At 37.3% G+C, this 20,904-nt stretch overlaps 1 long non-coding RNA gene across 2 annotated transcripts; it reads left to right on the plus strand.

Moving 5' to 3' along the window:
• The first annotated feature begins 721 nt into the window (after window positions 1–721).
• Window positions 722–18,349, plus strand: LOC122240093. Of its 2 annotated transcripts, none has more exons than XR_006219419.1 (3): window positions 722–990; window positions 16,181–16,390; window positions 18,209–18,349. It is a non-coding gene; the product is annotated as an uncharacterized LOC122240093 (long non-coding RNA). The 2 variants fall into 2 exon arrangements; XR_006219420.1 differs by lacking the exon at window positions 18,209–18,349 and adding an exon at window positions 17,315–17,505.
• Window positions 18,350–20,904: the final 2,555 nt, after the last annotated feature.

The following is a 20,904-nucleotide window of genomic DNA, read 5'->3' on the forward strand; positions in this document are numbered from 1 at the left end:
GATCCCCAGTTCTTTTTGGATATAAAGTTAAATGTCAATCACATTCTTAGTTTTCAAGCATAACACTGGTACCTAGATCCAAACCACTGTATTATCATCAAGTTGGCTAAACTAGCCTCATATAAAAGACCTACAGGCTTCAATGACTTCAGGGACAATATAAAGATTAAAAAAAGATAGTATCATTACAAAGTGACATTTGCTTAATGAACTTCAAGTTATCTCTAAATCAATTTCTCTGGATCTCCTAGCAAAACCTACAAACTCTAAAGATTATCTGCAGACCAAGAATATGTACATCATCAGAGCTGGATGTATATATATCACCATATATGCTCATCAATGCTTTTTTAAATAAATTATAATTGTATGTATATAATTCTTTACATCAAAGTGTTTAACTTCTGGACTATGAACTACTTGAGACTAGGGATCTTATCTCTGAATTATCAGTATCTACCATAATTACTTCACAAAGATGATGCCTAATAAATGTTATTTGAATGAATTAATGAAAAGGTCAAAATATTATTACAATTGTTAATGGGGGAAAAAGTAACATACACTTTTGTTGCAAAATACAAAACCTTATCTTAAAATAGACACTGAGGAATAAATTTGTATATGCACCTATCAGAATTCTACTCTGGAGACAGAGGTCTATGATGAAATAAAGGCATAGAATTCTTGCTTACTTACCTGAGAACCAAGTGGGATTGTATTCATCAAATACCCCTGGGGCTACACTGCTGGATCTGCCAATCTCACCGGCTTCTCTCTTGCCACCTTCAGCAGCACAGGCTGAAAAATATAGACTGACTTTCTCAGTTTCTGCTGTAGCAGGGAAGGTCATGTGCCCATATTATGGCCAGTGTGCTGTAACTTGAGGTCTCTCAGTGCTTTCCTGACAGAGTCTGATAACTGGAACCAACTTGCCTCTTCTTTCTGCTTTGAGTATGGGGCAGCAGGAACCAATCTGCAACCATAAGGGTAAGGCCAAAAGAACGCCCACACACATTCTGGCATTACTGAGCTGACGAACCAATGCCTGAATCTTTCTATCTCTCAACTTCCTATATGAGAAAAAGAAAATATATTAAACTGTGTATAGAATATATTCTTTGTCTTGCAAATGAACATAGTCCTAACTGATGCAAATCCTATTTTGCAAAATAAAAACTCTTAAGCACCAAGTACTTTATTTTTTTTAAGTTTGTTTATTTTTATTTTTTTTTTAATTTTTTTTAACGTTTATTCATTTTAGAGACAGAGAGAGACAGAGCATGAATGGGGGAAGGTCAGAGAGAGAGGGAGACACAGAATCTGAAACAGGCTCCAGGCTCTGAGCTGTCAGCACAGAGCTCGATGCGGGGCTCGAACTCACGGACCGCGAGATCATGACCTGAGCCGAAGTCGGTTGCCCAACCGACTGAGCCACCCAGGCGCCCCATAAGTTTGTTTATTTTGAGAGAGAGAGAGAGAGTGTGTGTGGGGGGGGGGGGCGGGCATGTGTGCATGTGTGCAGGTGCCAGTAGGGGAGGGACAGAGAGAGAGAGAGAGAGAGAGAATCTCAAGCAGGCTCAATGGTCAGTGCAGACCCCAACCTGGGGCTCCATCTCATGACCATGAGATCATGAGCTGAGCCTAAATCAAGTGGGTCACTTAACCAGCTGAGCCACCAACGCACCCCACCAAATAAGTACTTTAATCTCCATATGTTAGAAGTCAGTCACTAAATATTATTACTTTATGTTTAATTACAGATTATTTGGAGGTCCTTTTTAAACTTCTGGTCCCCTAGCTCTTTAAACCACTGCCACTCATTGCTTGCTCCTTTAGCACCTCTGCACTTTTTCTGAGCACTAATCTCTCAAGAAAATCTTTCTTCTACTCAATTCTCTGAAGCACAAATACATTAATATTCTATAATTCGTTTCTCTCTTAAATGATGTGGATTTATTTCATCCAAATTTGTTATGACATATTTCCAAAAAGATATAAGGTTACTTATATCAAGACTTACATAGAAGAGTGACATCAGCCAGATGGCACACTAGTAAGATCTATACCCTCACTGTCCCACAGAAACACCAAATACACAGCAACTTACAGACCAAAGTAGCTTTGTGAGAATTCTAGAAATCAGTTAAAAAGTTGTAGCAAACAAATGAATGACTAACCAAAGAAAGTCACACTCAAAAGTTAGGAAATTTCAGGATATCTCTGCCAATCCTTGCCCCATTTCATCCCCAGGGCACTGAGGCACTATTAGAAAATGCCCAGTTGCGAATTCCAACCTCGGGGCAGAAAGAAACAAGAGGAAATTGCTTGTGATGTTCTGTCTTGTCTGGAGGATACCTGAGGGATTGGTTTCTGTCTCACCTTACTAGGGGACAGATGGGAATGGTGGCATAGTTTGGATATCAGGTCAGAGGTGTGTGGAAGCAGTGGCGGGCACTGTGGCACATGAATGCTGCAGGAAGGCTACACACCAACAGATACCTGGGTCAAGAGATTATGGACAGAGGAATACAGCAGAAATCTGAGGCCTTGAGAAGAAGAGTTGGGGTGTGACTCATAGGAAAATAAGACATCTAAAAGCAAACAGGAAAACAGGGAAATTGGGGAAAAAACACACACATGGGACTAAGGAAGACACATCCTCAGAAAAGGCTTGAGAGGATCTTGAGCCTTCATACTGAACTAATTAGGGAATATTTACCCCTTCCCAGACCCAATCCACAAAAACCTAGAGAGGGGCTGTTCTTTTCAAATGTCCAATTTTCAACAAAATATCACAAGGCATACAAAGAAACAGGGAAAAATGGCCAATTAAAAAAAAAAATGATACACCAGAACTGAAAGTAAAGAATCATAGACTTACTTCACAAAAACTTTAAAATACATGTCTTTAAATATGCTTAACGAGCTAAAGGAAACATGATAGACAAACAACATCTGAAAAATTATAAAGGAACAAAATGAGAATATCAATAAAGAGATAGAAACTATTTAATGAGATATGAGAGATAGAAATTCTTTAAAAGAACCAAATACAAATTCTAGAGCTGAAAAACATAATAACAGAATTGAAAAATTCTCTAGAGGGGTTCAACAGAAGACTTGAAAAGATAGAAGAAAGAATCAGCAACTCTGAAGTCAACTTATTTAAAATTATCAAGTCTGAGAAGAAAAATGAATGAAGAAACATGAAGAAAAGCTAGGAGACTTATGGACACCATCAAGTGGACCAATGTATGCACTAAGACTGTGGTCAGAAGAATGAGAGAAGAAAAGCAAAGGACTCATCTGAAGAAACAATGATTTGGAATCCCCCAAATTTGCAAAATAACATAGATATGCATATACACAAAGTTCAACAAACTCCAAATAGGAAAATCCAGAGACCCACACTAAGACTCATTATAATCAAACTGTTGAAAGTCAAATAATTCTGAAAGCATCAAAAGAAAAGTGACTCATCATGTACAAAGGATCCTCAATAGCATTATTGGTGGATATCTCAGCAGAAACCTTACAGGCCAGAAGGCAGTAGGATGATATATTAAAAGTACTGAAAGAAAAAAAACTGTCAGCTGAGAATACTGTCCTTTGAAAAGGAGGGAGAAATTGAGACATTGACAGATAAACAAAACCTGAAGTAGTTCATTACCTCTAGACGTGCCCTATAAAAAAATGTTGAAGGGAGTCCTTCAAGTTGAAATGAACAGACACTGTGCAGTTATTCAGAGCCATACAAAAATATAAAGTTTTTTTTGATAAAATTAAATACATGGACAAATATAAATACCTGTATATTGTATTTTTGATTCACAGCTCCACTTTTATTCCATTATAGGAATTAAAGACAAAAGCATAAAATATATTATAAATCTACATTAATGGGCACATAATATACAATGATGTAGTTGGTGGCCTCAGTCAAAAACAAAGCAAAGTGCAGAAATATAAAGGAGTAGAGTTTTTGCACTCAACTGAACTTGAGTTCATAACAGTTTAAAATAAATTATTATGATTTTAGGATGTTTTGTGTAATCCCTTTGGCAGCCAGAAATAAAATATCTATAGAATGTACCACACACACACACACACACACGAGAGAGAGAGAGAGAGAGAGAGAGAGAGAGAGAGGGAGAAAGAAGAGAATCAAAATGTGTCACTACAAAAAACCAACAAATACAAGGGAACATAAGACAGAGAAAGACAAATACCATATTTTTTCTCTTATATGTGCAATCTAAAAATAAAAACAAATGAATGAATAAACAAACAAACAAAAAGCAAAAGCAGACCCATAAACACAGAGAACTGATGGTTGCCAGAAGGGGAGTGTGTAGGAGATGGGCAAAGTGGGTGAAGGGGACTGGGAGGTACAGGCTTCTAGTTATGGAATGAATAAGTCACAGGAATAAAAGATACAGTATAGGGAATTAACCAATGGTATTCTAAAAGCATTGTGACAGATGGTAACTATACTTGTAAGTATAGCATAATGAATAAACTTGTCAAATCACTATGCTGTACACCTAAAATGAATGTAACATTGTATGTCAAGTATACTTTAATAAAAAAAAGAAAAAGGATAATCATGATAATAAAATAATGTCATTTAGGAAAAAAAAGAAAGCACTAATAGAAGAAATGAGAGACATAAAGCTGTAAGAAGTACAGAAAACAAATAATGCCAATAGTAAGTCTTTCCATATCAGTAATTATTTAAATGTAAATGGATTGAACCTCCCAATCAAAAGATGTAGATTAGCAAAAAGGTTTTAAAAAATAGGATCCGACTATACACTATTTACAAGAGACTTACTTTAGATTTAAGGACATGCATAGGTTGAAAGTAAAAGGATGGAAAAAGATATTCCACATAAATGGTAACAAAAATTGGGCAGGGGTAGATACACTAATATCAGACAAAGACTTTAAGTCAAAACCTGTTACAAGACACAAAGATGGACATTGTATAATGATGAAACTATTTACCAAGAAGGAATAAGCTGTACAAAAAATATGCACCAAACACCAAAGCTCCTGATAGATGAAGTAAACATTGACAAATTTGAAGCATGAAATAGAAAGCTCTACAATAACAGTAGGAGACCTCAATAACACATTATCAATAATAGGACAACCAGACAGAATATCAACAAGGAAATAGAGATCTTGAACATTAGAGCCCAATTCGACCTAACAAGCATATACAGAACACTCCACTCAACAGCAGCAAGATATATATTTTTCTCAAGTGCACATGGAAATTTCTCCAGGTTAGACTATATATTGAGCCACAAAAAATGTCTTAAATTTTATTGTTTTTAATTTTTTTAATGTTTATTTATTTTTGAGAGAGAGAGAGAGAGACAGGGTACAAGCAGGGGAGGGGCAGAGAGAGAGAGGGAGACACAGAATCTGAAGCAGGCTCCAGGCTCTGAGCCATCAGCACAGAGCCTGACGCGGGGCTCAAACCTGCAGACCACGAGACCATGACCTAGCTGAAGTTGGATGCTTAACCGGCTGAGCCACCCAGAAGCCCCCAAAAATGTCTTAAATTTTAAAAAGTTGATCATATAAATGATCTCTGCAACTACAATGGGATGAAAATATACATTAATAGAAGAAGGAAAACTGGAAAATGCAAGAATATTTTGAAATGAAACAGTACCCTTTTAAACAACCAATGAGTCATAGTGGAAATCACAAGAGAATTTAGAATATTGAGACAAATGAAAATGAAAATATATCAAACAGAGATTCAGCAAAAGCAGTGCTAAGGGAGAAATTTGTAGTTGTAAATGCTTATTTAAAAAAAGAAGATCTCAAATTAACAGCTTAACTTTATACTTTAAGGAGCTGAAAAAGAAGAACAAACTAACACAAAGATAGCAGAAGAAAATGAAACGATTCAAGCAGAGATAAACAAAATAAAGAATAGAAAAACTATAGAGAAATATCAGTGAAACCAATAGTTGTTTCTTTGAAAATGTGAATGAAATTGACAAGCCTTTTGCTAGACTATGAAAAAAAGAAAGACTCAACTAAAATTATAAATGAAAGAGGGATACTACAATAGATTTTACAGAAACAAAAAATATTATAATAGAGTATGAACAATTGTACACCAACAAATACCCCACATGAAACAGACAAGTTCCTAGAAACACAAAACCTACCATGACTAAATCATAGAGAAATAGAAAATCTGAACAGATCTCAAACTGTTAGGAGACTGAATGAATAATCAAAAACCTTCCAACAAATAAAAACTCAGGACCAGAAAACTTCATATGTAAAGTCTACCAAATATTTAAAGAAGAATTAACACTAATTCTCCTCAAGCTCTTCCAAAACATTGAAAAGGAGGGAATACTTCAAACTCATTTTATGATGCTGGTATTACATTGATACCAAATCCCAACAAATACACTGCAAGAAAACTGTAGACCAATATCCCTGATGATTCTTACTGCTAAAATCCTCAAGAAAATACTGGCAGACAGAATTCAACAACATATTAAAAGGATAATACATCATCATTAAATAGGATTTATTCCTGGTATTCAAAGATGGCTCAACATACAAATATTAAATAATGTAATACAACTCATTAACAGAACAAAGGGGAAAAAACCAAACCAACAAACAAAAAGCCCAAAACCAAAAAACCGTGATCATGTCAACTGATGCAGAAAAAGCATTCGACAAAACTCAACACTTTTTCATGATATAAACACTCAACAAACTAGGAATAGAAGGTAACTGCTTCAACATAATAAGGCCATATTGGACAGTTAACATCAGTGGTGAAAGACTGAGAGCTTTTCCTCTAAGGTCAGGAATCAGACAAGGTGCTTACTTTCATCCTTCCATTCAACATAGTACTGAAGATCTTAGCCAGAACAATTAGGTGAGAAAAAGAAATGAAAGATATCCAAATTGGAAAGGAGGTAGTGAAATTATCTCTGTTCACAGACAACATAATTTTATATGTAGAAAGCTCTAAAAGTTACACACACACACACACACACACACAATCTAACAGAATAGACGAATTTAGCAAAGTCACAGTATACACGATCAGCATGCAAAAATCAGTTGCATTTCTCAGCATCAGTGAATAATTAAAAAAGAAATTAAGAAAACAATTCCATTTATGATGACATTAAAAAGAATAAAACACTTAGGAATAAACTTATCCAAGCAGGCAAAAGACATTTCTCCAAAGAAGATTTCTAAATGGCCAAGAATATGAAAACATGCCCAACATCACTAATTGTTAGAGAAATGTAAATCAAAACAACAGGATACCACCTCACACCCATTAGATGGTTACCAGCAAACAAACAAATAAGTAGTGTTGGCAAGGATGTAGATATTTTTGGAACATTTGTACACTGTTGGTGGGAATGTAATATGGTTTAGCACTCTGGGAAACAGCATGGCAATCCCTCAAAAAATTAAAAAGAGAATTTCCATATGATCCAACAATCCAGCTTCTCAGTATGTACCCAAAAGATTCAAAAGCAGGCCCTTGGAGAAATATCTGTACACTCATGTTCATAGCAGCATTATTCAGTGGCCCAAATGTTGAAGCAACCCATTTCCATCAACAGATGAATGGATAAACAAAATGTGGAGTATGCATTTAAGCCTTAAAAAGAGAGGAAATTCTGGGACGTAGTGCAACATTCATGAAACTTGAAGACACTGTAAGCAATATAAGCCAGTCACACAAGTACAAATACTGTATGAATCCATAGGTATGTACCCAGAATAGTCAAAATCATAGAGACTGAAAGTAGAATGGGAGTTACAAGGGACTGAAGGAAGAGGAAATGGGGAATTGGGGTTGTTTTATGGGTATACAGTTGCAGCGTTTTAAGATGAAAAGAGTTCTTTAGATTGGTTGTACAACAATGTGAATGCACTTAACATTACTACAGACTTAAAAATGATTACAATAGTAAATTATATACATATACATATATATATATCGCTACAATTAAAAAATTGTTTAAGACTTATACAAAAAATCAGTAAAATAAATAAAGTAATTGACAACCAGAAACAACAGATGAAATAAAATTCAGATATTCTATCATGTTAGTTATCATGACTCCAGTGCTTAATCATCGTAGCTTCCTGTCATTCAGAGCAGAAAGAGAAATGTGATAGCTTTCATAACTCTTTTACTGAAAGGGTGGGAAAATCAGTTCTCTGGAAGAGGTATAGTTTTCCTTAGCATGAAATCCTGATTCTTACTCCTTTGTAGTATCTCAGTTATTTTGTTTGTTTTGTTCTGTTTTTACTGTTCACTGGAAACTTTTGTGATTTTTCTCTTTATCTTCAATATGCAAAATTTTGCTATGATGTGTCTGTCTAGGTCTTTTTCCATTTATCTAGCTTCTGGCAGGCACTATAAATCTGATGATTTATGTCTGGGGAATTTCCTTCCATTATTCTTTTGATGATTTCCTCTCCTGGATTCTTTGTGTTCTCCTCTTCTGCCACTTCTGCCATTCTGCAACATCTACCATAATGATGGAGTTTCTGGAACTATTTTCCATGTCTCTATTTTCCTCTCATATGTTACCTTTACCTTTTTGCTCTATAATGTGGAAGAATTCCTTAATAATTTTTGGGGGTGCCTGGGTGTCTCGTTCGTTAAGCGTCCAACTTCGGCTCAGGTCATGATTTCACGGTTCATGGGTTTGAGCCCCATGTCAGGCTCTGTGCTGACAGCTCAGAGCCTGGAGCCTGCTTCAGATTCTGTCTCCATCTCTCTCTCTGCCCCTCTCCTGCTCACTCTCTGTCTCTCTGTCTCTCTCTCAAAAAATAAACATTAAAAAATTTTTTTAAATAATAATTTTCAATACTCCCACTTTGTAATTGGATATTTAGTTATCTCATTCTTCTGACAAGTTATATATTATTTATGTATCTATTTAGATTTTTATAATTATGTTTATATTTCTAGAATCCCCAGCTGGCTCTATTTTATAATAGTATTTCTCATTTTGTGGATATACTATCTTCTCTTACCCCTCTGAAAATATGACATTATAAAGATTTTTTTTTTGCCTATTAACTCTGCTCAGGTGTTGACTTTTGAATTTATCTGCTGTATCTCTTTCATGGTGTTGCTTTCCTAAGTGGTGAGTTTTAGTTTGTGTTCATCTTTGTGGTTGAGACTCCCTATTCTCCTCTCTGTAGTTACTTCTTCTATTTACTGCATGTTGACAATTGCAGTTATGGGCAAAGATCTAAAAATCCATGTCCTCATGTCATGTCCCTGAAAGCATTTTCATATGCAGTTTCAAATGGTCTAGGCTGCAGTCCTCTGAATTGTGCTCAAGGCTTCAATAAAGTCTTATTAAACAGGCAGCCTGGACCTGGCTACTACGATGGGGAATTTAGGGATGGATGCCTGCACATCTGTGCCCATGCCTGAAGCAAAGTAGTGTAGGGAGAACAGCCGCAGCAGCTAGAAGAAAATCTATCTCAAGGCAGTGAGAGGGGCCTGCAGTGGAGCTAAGTAGAGGTCGAAGCCAGATGGCCAGCTAAAGTGAGCCAACCAGGATACATGGGTGGAACATGTAAGCATGAGAGAATATATTCTCAGAGACACCTGAAAGAAAGAAAGAGGATTTCTATAGGAAAAAGGAACAGGGATTCAGATTACTGAAAGTTGGACATTAAAGAGAAATGAAATGTGGAATATTTGGATTATGTAATAAATGACATAGAGATAAACTTGAAGTGTTCATATTCTTGATGATGTCAAAAAATGTTAATAAAGAAAGTAGATATTTTCACAAGGAAGTTCACACAATACCATTAGAAGAGAATAATAATCAAGATTCTGTATATCTCCTTGACAGAAAACAAAAAAAAAATCTTATTTCAGGAACAGAATGAGTAAGAGGCCCTGGTTAAGCACAGTAATGAACTACAGAGGACAGATGACTAGGTTATGTGGTAGGAGATATTTTGAAACATTTCATAAAATTTATATTAATCAATAGATACATATATCAATGAAGCAGAATAGAGAACAGAAATAACCTACACAGGAGACCCAACTGATTTTTTACAAAGGTGGAAAAGCAATTCAATGGAGGACAGTCTCTTTAACCAATGGTACTGGGACAACTGGAATTGTACAGAAGAAAATGAACTTCAACACAAGTCTCATACCTTATGCAAAAACTAACTCAAAATGAACCATAGACTTAAATTTAAAATACAAACTATAAAACTTTTAGAAAATATCATAAGAGAACCATTGGGACCTACAGCTTAGTGATGTTCTTTGAGATATGACACCAAAAGCATAAAGGAAAAAATGATAAACTGAAATTTATCAAAATAAAAAACTTTTGCTATGTTAAAGAGCTTAAGAAGATGAAGAGACCAAGCTAGAACATGGAGAAAATATTTGCAAACCATGTACATGACAAAGGACTTGTATCTTAATGTAGAAAGAATTCTCAAAACTCCACAGTAAAACAAACAAACAACAAACACCTGATTATAAAATGGGCAAAAGACATGAAGAAACATTTCACTGTGGATATATGGATAGAAAATAAGCACATGAAAAGATGTTTGACATTACTAGCTATTTATGGAGGAAGTAAGCCTTAAGCCTGTCCTTAGATGAGTAGGGTTTTATAAATAGGAGTGGTATAAAACATAAGCTCAAGACTCACTTTGCATCCCAACAACATTCTTTGGCAATATCTTCCTTTAAATTTTTCTGTTAAGTTACATAGCACTATGTCTAGAATAGTGCTTTTGTAAAAAGAATTATATATTATCTATCTATCTATCTATCTATCTATCTATCTATCATTGGGAAAATTTGAACACTAGGTGATTTGATGTCATTTAAGAGTCATTTATTAACTTAAAATATTTTTAAAAATTTTAATGTTTATTTATCTTTCAGAAAGAAAATGAGCAGAGGAGGGGCAGAGAGAGAGGGAGGCACAGAATCTGAAACAGGCTCCAGGCTCTGAGCTGTCAGCACAGAGCCCAAATGTGGGGCTTGAACTCACAAGCCATGAGATCATGACCCAAGCTGAAGTCGGCCACTTAACAAATTGAACCACCCAGGCACCCCTACTGAAAAATTTTTGAGTGTGGTCATGTATTTTAAAAGTCCTTAATTTGGGGGCAACTGGGTGGCTCAGTCGGTTAAGTATCTGACTCTGGATCTCAGCTCAGGTCTCTCACAACCCTGAGTTGTGAGTGCAGGATCCACATTGGGCTCTATGCTGGGCATACAGCCTGAAGCCTACTTAAAAAAAAGAAAAAAAGTCCTTATCTTTTAGAAATAAATACTGAAGTATTTACTAAAAAATGTTATTATGTCTTAGATTTGCTTACAAATAATCCAGTGAGGAAATGAAGACAGTGGGTGGGAGTATGGATGAAACAAGACTGACTATAAATGTGAAGTTGATAGGTTAATATTGGTTCAATATAATGTTCCATTTCTTTAAGTTTGAAATTTTTCATAATAAAGATTAAAGTAAACTAAAATATATTTACATACATGTTTCTATGTGCATAGAAAAACAAAATCTAAAGGACATGTTTCAAACTGTTAACCCTGAGGATCTCTGGAGTAGAGAATTGGAGTGAATGAAAGGAAGGGAAATTTATGTTTTTCACTTTATGCACTTCGAGATTTTTACAGTGAACATACAATTTTTAATTAGAAAAAATAATGAGGGGTGCCTGGGTAACTCAGTCAGTTGAGCATCCAACTCCTGATTTCGGCTCAGGTCATGAACCTGAGGTTGTGAGACTGAGCCCCATGTCAAGCTCTGTAATGAACATGGAGCCTGCTCAAGATTCTCTCCTTCTGCCCCTTTCTTCTGCTTGTGCCTACTCTCTGAAAAATAAGAAAAAAGAAAAAAAAACAATGAAAAATTAAAATTTATGATTGCTTTTTTACATTTAATTCTTCTTTTAATTAGTTATACATTATAGAAATTTTTCAAAAGTATAAAATTTTAAGGAGACTCAAATATTGCTAGAAATTTATGGAAGGAGAAGCATGTAAAAAATGTTGTGAAGCTAAACTTGAGAATCTTCTTATATACAACTTGATACAGATCTTATGGCTTTTAAAAGCAACTAAAATAACCCAACTGCATGGACTCATCCATTAGATTTATATTTCTTGAAGGCCTCAGAATAATGCTGAGCAAGTCACCTACTGGAAATGTAAACAATGATCTGGAAGGGTGACTTTACCTCAGGCTCAGTTCTTGAAATCTGAGTCTTAGAAAAATACTTATTCTATTCGTAACCACTAGGGCTCAGTGTCTTCTTTAAAATGTGAAATTAATGCATTTTAGAAAACAAAATAATCACAACACTTACTTTCAACTGATACTGAATAGAAAAGAGACTGTCTTTGTAATAGTCCCTGATCTTAAAATATTCCAGGGAAATTTTGAAAGATGGGGATGCGTCATCATTAAGACACTTCTTTTATTTTCCTTTCTCCTGAGATGAGTGAGGGGAATTTTTTTGTATATTAAAAAGAAAACTAGAGGTGCCTAGGTACCTCAGTTGGTTGAGCACCCAACTCTTGATTTCGGCTCAGGTCATAAACCGAGGGTCATGGGATCAAGCCCTGCATCGGGCTCTGCACTAGCGTGCAGCCTGCTTGAGATTCTCTCTCTCTCTCTCTCTCTCTCTCTCTCTCTCTCTCTCTTTGCTCTTCTCCCCCCTGCTTGCATTCTCTCTCTCTCAAAAAGAAGAAAGAAAGAAAGAAAGAAAGAAAGAAAGAAAGAAAGAAAGAAAGAAAGAAAGAAAGAAAGAGAAAGAAAGAAGTAAGGAAAAAGAGAAAACTATATTGCCCTAGAGATGGATTTAAGTTTTTAGTCATTATTTGAATTTCTTCTTCTAAAGTGTTTCCTATGTTGTGATAGGCAAACTCACTGAGAGGAACTGAGCAGAATTGAGCCTCCCATCATATGACCGTGGGTAAATTGAGGCAAGTAGGTAGGGGCTCTGCATTTAGATGGCTGGCACTTTCTCTTTCCTTATTTATAGGCAGCCTTTCAACATAGAACTTCATATTTTTAGATTTCCAAGGGACTTCAAGGTAAACACAACTATTCGAATACACTTTATGGGGTGTTCAAATAGTTCTGCTGCCGAGTGGAAACCTTTCGGTTCTCACAGTGAATCTCTCATGTTAGCAAGCTTAAAGGTTTGTCACATCTATCAATAGTACTGACAACCTTGTCCTGTAAATACCCTTCCCCAAAGCAGCATTTTAGGAAGCAATTATGTTCCTCTTTTGGTATTCCTGTGCTGACATAAAGAGAAGAGAAGGTCTGCAAATACTTTCTCTGTGACAAGACAGTGTTAGAGAGGCAGCATGCACCCCCACTTGCCCTGACTCCCCTCCCAATGGAAAGAAGTCTGGCAGATCAGACCAGGCAGTTATCGGGCCATGCTCTCTACTCAGTGGCATACTCAGAGCCACTGCACACGTGATGCGTGTCCTCTCACTAGTATGGCACAAAAGTGCTCATCTGGTCTGTGGGCACAGCTAGCAGGGCCTGCCCTTGCCAAGGCCACCAGGTGTCTATTCTCTCTCGGCATGAAGAATGGGGATGTGCTCTGCAGGTCTGCCGCCTTCCTTTGAGATGGGTGGTGAGAGGCCTCCATCCCCAGGCTGGCCCTGACCAGAACGTCTTCCTGATATTTCATTCCCTCTGTCAACCCATCTTTTGTCTGTTCATCAGCCAGGATCCTGGGGAAGAAGAGGCGGGGGGAGATGAGTAAAAGAATGCATGTACAGAATCTCATCACAAACCCTCCAATAGCAATTTATACAGGGAATCACAATATACCCTAGAAACTCATATTGCCTTCACATATAGAAATAGTTCCACAATGTAGACTATGCCCAGTTCTGGCATCATCCATGCAGATTCACAAGTGACTCCATCAGGGCTTGCCTTTAGCACAGCAGGTGCCTTCCCTTCCATGGGTGATGTGAGTAAACAAGTACTTCTTTGGTTTTCCCTTAGATCTCTCTAAGGGTCAACTTACTGATATGTGCATATAGTTTTAAGATTTTGAGGAATAATTGCATGAGAAAAGATTTTCAGAGGAAGGTTTTTTTTGTTTGGTTTTTTTGTTTTGTTTCTTGTTTTGTTTTTTCAGTTTACCCCCTCATCTCCTGACAGAATAATCTGTTTATAATAGAGCACTGTAGTGTTCTACAATTAGGATTACCAGATTTAGTAAAAACAAAACAAGATGCTCAGCTAAATTTGAAAAGTTTTTAACATTTTTTATTTATTTTTGAGAGATGGAAAGAGAGCATGAGTAAGGGAGGGGCACACAGAGAGGGAGACACAGAATCTGAAGCAGGTTCCAGGCTCTGAGCTGTCAACACAGAGCCCAACGCAGGACTTAAACTCACAAACCGTGAGATTATGACCTGAGCCAAAGTCAGATGCTTAACCAACTGAGCCAGGTGCCCCTGAATTGGATAAAAAATACTATACTTAGTATAAATATGTCCTATGCAATATTAGGTTGCATACATTTACTTTGTGGGACATACTTACACTAAAAATTATTTGTGTTTACCTGATATTCGTATTTAACTGGATACCCTGTATTTTATTTATAGGGTTCTATACAGGTAACCCTATTTATAGTAGAAAACTTTCACCATAGAAGCCAAAGACCTTTAAGTTTTTTTTAGTTTTATTTTTTATTTTTTTAAATTTACATCCAAATTAGTTAGCATATAGTGCAACAATGATTTCAGAAGTAGATTCCTTAGTGCCCCTTACCCATTTAGCCCATCCCCCCCACAACCCCTCCAGTAACCCTCAGTTTGTTCTCCATATTCATGAGTCTCTTCTATTTTGTCCTCCTCCCTGTTTTTATATTGTTTTTGTTTCCCTTCCCTTATGTTCATCTATTTTGTCTCTTAAAGTCCTCATATGAGTGAAGTCATATGATTTTTGTCTTTTTATGACTAATTTCTCTTAGCATAATGCCCTCCAGTTCCATCCACGTAGTTGCAAATGGCAAGATTTCATTCTTTTTGATTGCCAAGTAATACTCCGTGTGTGTGTGTATATGTGTGTGTGTGTGTATCTATATCTATATCTATATCTATATCTATATCTATATCTATATCTATCCCACATCATCTTTATCCATTTATCTATTGGTAGACATTTGGGCTCTTTCCATACTTTGGCTATTGTTGATAGTTCTGCCGTAAACATTGGGGTGCATGTGTCCCTTTGAAACAGCACACCTGTATCCCTTGGATAAATGCCTAGTAGTGCAATTGCTGGGTCGTAGGGTAGTTCTATTTTTACTTTTTTGAGGAACCTCCATACTGTTTTCCAGAGTGGCTGCACCAGCTTGCATTCTCATAAATTTTTTTAATGTTTATTTATTTCTGACAGAGAGAAACAGAGCGTGAGTGGGGGAGGGACAGAGAGAGAGGGAGACACAGAATCTGAAGCAGGCTCCAGGCTCTCAGCTGTCAGCACAGAGCCCAACGTGGGGCTTGAACTCACAAACCATGAGATCATGACCTGAGCCGAAGTCGGACACCCAATTGACTGAGCCACCCAGGCACCCCGAAGCCAAAGATCTCTTAAAAGCCCAGATGTTCATTAAATAACTTCTTCTTTATCTTTAGGCAACTAATATTCTCTCCTTCTTTCCTTTCTTCAGCAAATGTTTAGTAAGCATTGATTACATGCCAGATACTGTGTGTGTGTGTGTGTGTGTGTGTGTGTGTGTGTGTGTGTGCTGGAATAAGAAAACAAAGAAGTCAGAGAAAAAATTAAATATAAATAATATTTTTAAATGATGATGAAAATAAAACGGGTGACGTGATAAAGAATGTCTGAGTGGAGCTGGCTGCCTTAGCTCCAACTATCAGGGAAGTCCCCCCAAAGAGGTACTATTTCACTTGAGTCCTGGGGAAAAAGAAAGATGCAGACATAAGAAGGTTTCATAAAAATCAGCTATAAGCAGAAGGAACCATAAATATAGGAACTATGGTATATTAATTTTCTATGGATGCTGTAACAAACTACTATCATCTTGATGGTTTACAACAACAGAACTAATTTTCTCAAAGTTCTAGAGGCCAGAAGTCTGAAAACAACGTGTTGGCATGGCCACACTCCCTCTGAAGTCACCAGGAGAGAATCCACTCCTCGCCTCCCTCACTTTCTGGTAACTGCCAGAATTTCTTGGTTTTTATTGGAATCACTCCAATCTTCAAGGCCAGCATCTTCAAAGCTTCTCCTGTGTGATTGTCTGACTAATATTCCTCTCTCTCTTTCATGTAAGGACACTTGTGATGGCATTGAGGGCCCATATTAATCATATCTGTAATCCATCAATCAATCACATCCCTTTTTTGCCATATAAGTTTACATCTGCAGGTTCCAGGGATTAAGATGAGGATATATTTGGTGGGTTGGTGGGGGAGGGGATAATGTTCAGCCTACCACAGTGGGTAGGGACTCGACATGTCCTAACGGTGTGTGTGGCTGGAACAGCATGAACCAAGGGAGAGGTGCAATAAAGAGGAGAGGTAGACAGGGCCTGTGGGCCCAGGTAAGGGAGACAGGTTTTACTTTAATGGCAATGGGCAGCCAGTGAGGGGTTTTAAGCAAAGAGCGACAAGATTTACATTTTAAAAGCATTTCTCTGGTCACTTTGTAGAGGCTGGACAGTAATAGGGGCAAGAGCTAAAGGAAATGAAATTGTTAGAGCTGTGTCTCCTACCAGAGAAGGGCAGGCTGAAGCACTGGTAGCTTAGATTTGGGGAACAGCAGGGGAGGGACATTTGGGGCAGAGGGAATAGATTTTGGAGACAGAACCATGAGGATTTACTGATACATTAGATAAGGGGGTGGGGGAAGAGAATATCATTCAATTCTCCTAGGTTTGGGGCTAAATGCTAATAAAAAGCCAAATGTTGTTGTTTGATGGAACTGGGTAAGAATCTCCAGTCTCCTCTGCAAAGAGGATTTCACACAGAGTTAAGAAAAGGAGGTTTTGTTTTGTCCTAAAATCCATTTGATAAAGTAAGCATGCTTTTGGGGAAAGAAATACTCTTTTTCTTCGTTCCAAAATTGAGTCTTAACAAAGGCATCACACTTCAGAGCACGGTTAAAAAGAATGAGAGCAGCGCTGTTACAAAGATTGATGACAACTTGATGTGCACCTGTTAAAGCTGCGAACTTCTCGCCTTCTGGGTCAGGTTCACTTGGCAGGTGGCATCTTTCACGTCCAGAGTGAAGAGTGGTTCAGCAACCAGGAAATCCTGTGTACAATGATGTTTTCCACCACAAGGTGTTCATCAATAAAGAGTGGATGGCAACAAATCAATTGCTTTGTTGCAAGTTGGGCAGAGATAAGAGTGATGGGGAGAACTCCTATCAGGTGTGGGAGTTAGTTCTTGTCTGTGTTCTGTCACCAAAGACCAGTGACCCATGACCACTGCAAGTCATTCCATCCTTCCGGCCTCAGTTTCCTCAACTGTAAGGGGTAAGAGTTGTTGAGAAAGTCAAATGAAATAAGGAAAGTGCCAGAAACAATGCGACCTAAGTACAACTTGTCTATATGATATCGTATCATATATCATACCATGTTGTATTATATATTTTATCATATCTGATTCCTCTAAAGCACCCTGTACTTAATTGTTGCAATACTTTTTTTAGTCAAATTTAATTAAATAGGTATACACAACATGGCCATAAACCAGGTAGATTTGTTTGGCAAGTGCTGAGGAATTGATCATTACAGATTGGTACCATGGTTTCCTGACTCATATGCATGTGTCCTTTATCTGAAGAGAAAATGGCCAGCCCAGCTGCCCTCAGTCTAACACAAAGGATTTCAGCCTAAAACATGATACATGAGGGTCAAGTAATCTCAAATATGTTGTAGGTGACTTCATTAAAATATCAAAGTATTAATGAAGGTCACTTGCAGCCCAGTTTTAGGACTTGAAAGAGTATTCATTATTTCCAAAGGCAAGTTGTTGGGTGAATTTGTCTGACTGAAAGAATAAAAAGTTTCATATGGTTAGAAAAAAAGTTTCATATCATTCTTGATGATTTTATTTGTATAAAATAACTTATTGTTTCAGGTTTTTATCAAGTAGATTTGAAGAGATAACTGTGACTGACTGGATTCTGCCATATCTGTGGCTACCCTGAGATCCCACAGTTTGATGTTGGAGAAAAGATAGAATTCTATGTCCTTCATATACAACATCATTTAAGAACAATAAAACATGAAGAATAAACTAAAATGAAATTTGATTTTCTCCACAACCTGTATCATTAAGATTGTTCACATAATTAAAAAGTTAGATTTAGGGGCCCCTGCGTGGCTTAGTCAGTTGAGTGACCAACTCTTGATTTTAGCTCAGGTCATGGTCTCATAATTGTGAGATCAAACCCTGCATCAGGCTCCACACTGAACATGGGGCCTGTTTGAGATTCTCTCTCTCTCCCTCTCTCTCTGACCCTTCCCTGCTTGCTTTCTCTCTCCTCAAAAAAAAAAAAAAATAGACGTGTTTTTAAAGTTAGATTTATAAGCTAATATTCTAAAACATATGTTGTCTAAATTCACAAATTCATAAATGGGTTACCTTTTAAATATTTCCCATCTTATCTAGGAGCTATTGTCACATCTTTTTATATTTCTTTTCAAAAGTCCAAACTCTATTTTCCTTTTTGTTTTCATATGGCCATCTGTTTTGATTAAAAAGATGAAATGTCATACTTAATTTAAAATCAGTATGTTCTGAGGCCATGCTGCAGACAGATCTGGACTTGGACTTATAGTACAGTCCAATAGAGCATCCTTCCAAAAATATACCTTCAAAAATAATTTATCATAACTATGGCTTTAATAACAGGTTTGTGTGTGTGTGAATATTACATGTCAAAGTCCATCAATTTTATTAGCCAAGCCAGGATAGAATGTTATTGAAGAACTGATAAAGATATTTATAATAATTGTAACTGGTAGAAATAAATGGCAAAGCTCGGATTCAGTTTGGTCTTCATGTAATTATACAAGTAGGAACCCCTTGGGTCATCTTGTCTATTTCCATGGTATTAAAGGTAACTGGACAGTATCTGGTGTCTTTTGCATCTATTTTAAAAATAAGGTAGATTGGGAAATATAAATAGAGAATAGGAGTAACCAGCAGCTTTTTAAAAATTCTATCAAGTAGTCTAGACTCACAGAAAGGTGCCCAGCCTGGTTCAGAGACATAATCACATTCTACTTAATAAACCAATGCAGATAAAAAAAAATCTACTCTGATCATGAGACCATTATTTATCCACATATTCCCACACCTTCAGAGAAAATCACAAAGATTTTCATGATAATCATCCACTATAAAAGAAAACGTAGCCTGACTTTCTACATATTTCATAAGATTCATGTTGGAAAGGAAGCCCTTAAGCATTTGTTACACCTGGCAAATTCTGCCTAGGGACCCTCTAGACTATTATCTGATAAGTGTGCTATCCATGAGGTCTGTGTCTAGGTCTGTGAACCCTGAGCCTTGTCCTTGATCCCCACATAGGTGGGCATGACTAGAGGGCATCATTATCTCTGACCTTATGAGGTCAGTTTATTTTTCCAGATGTATAAGGAAAGAGGTACTTTTTCCAGAAGTTTCTCATTTTCTAGAAGCTCAGCTCCTTATTTATATCAATATCCCCTTCAGAGTGAATGGTCTTCCGGTTATAAATCCTGGGATGTCACTGTTAAACTATTTTCCCCAAAGATCTCTATCTCTTCAAGCCCAGAACTAACCCACTCACACCCCTCCCATGAATGTTGCTTCCCCGCTCCTCTACGTAGTCTTTGGTCAGGTAGGGAAGACTCTCAAGCTAGTGCTTCTCAAACTTCAGTGTGTACCAAATCACCTGGAAAATTAGGACACTGCCACCAGAGATTCTGATTCATTAAGCCCAGCTTTAGGTCTGAGAATGTACATTTCCATCAAGCTCACAAATCACATTTTGAGTAACCTGCTTTAAGTCACAGTAGCATCTGAATTGCTGAGCTTCAAATTTCCATCCCCTCAGTCACCATTTACTTTGCTCCAGCAGAGGAGCCTTTCCTCTATCCATAATGGTTCCCACCTCTTCTGGGTGTTAATGATCTAATTTGCCATGACACTGCCATTATTCATCATGCCATTTGAATACTATAGCTCCATCCGCACTGGTGAATGGAAGCTTCATCCAAACTTTGATCATTGGGTACTTGAATTGCCATTTTTCCACAAGCCTTGCACAGGGCTATCTTAGTGGAGTTCTCCATCAACTCTATCACTGGAGGAGCACAGGTCCTTTAGCTGCAGCTAGACTCAGAGTGGTCACCTTGCTCAAACTTTCACCTATACTATTTGCTATGGTCTGAATATTTGTGTCCCCCCACCCTGCCAAGATTCATATGACACATAATCCCCAAGGTGATGGTATTAGGTGATGGGGCCTTTGGGAGGTGATTCAATCATAAGGCAGAACCTTCATAAGTGGGATTAATGCTGGGGCACCTGGATGGCTCAGTCAGTTAAGCATCCAACTCTTGATCTTGACTCAGGTCATGATCTCACCATTCATGAGTTCAAGTCCTATGTCAGGCTCTGCCTGACAGTATGAAGTCTGCTTGGGCTTCTCTCCCTCCTCTCTCTCTGCCCCTCCCCTGCTCATGCTCGCGCTCTCTCTCTCTCTCTCTCTCTCAAAATAAATAAACTTTAAAAAATGAGATTATTGCTTTCATAGAAGAGACCCCACAGAGCTCCCTATCCCT

Source organism: Panthera tigris, chromosome B4 (genome assembly GCF_018350195.1).
Source record: "Panthera tigris isolate Pti1 chromosome B4, P.tigris_Pti1_mat1.1, whole genome shotgun sequence".
In the NCBI taxonomy this organism is placed as follows: domain Eukaryota; kingdom Metazoa; phylum Chordata; class Mammalia; order Carnivora; family Felidae; genus Panthera; species Panthera tigris.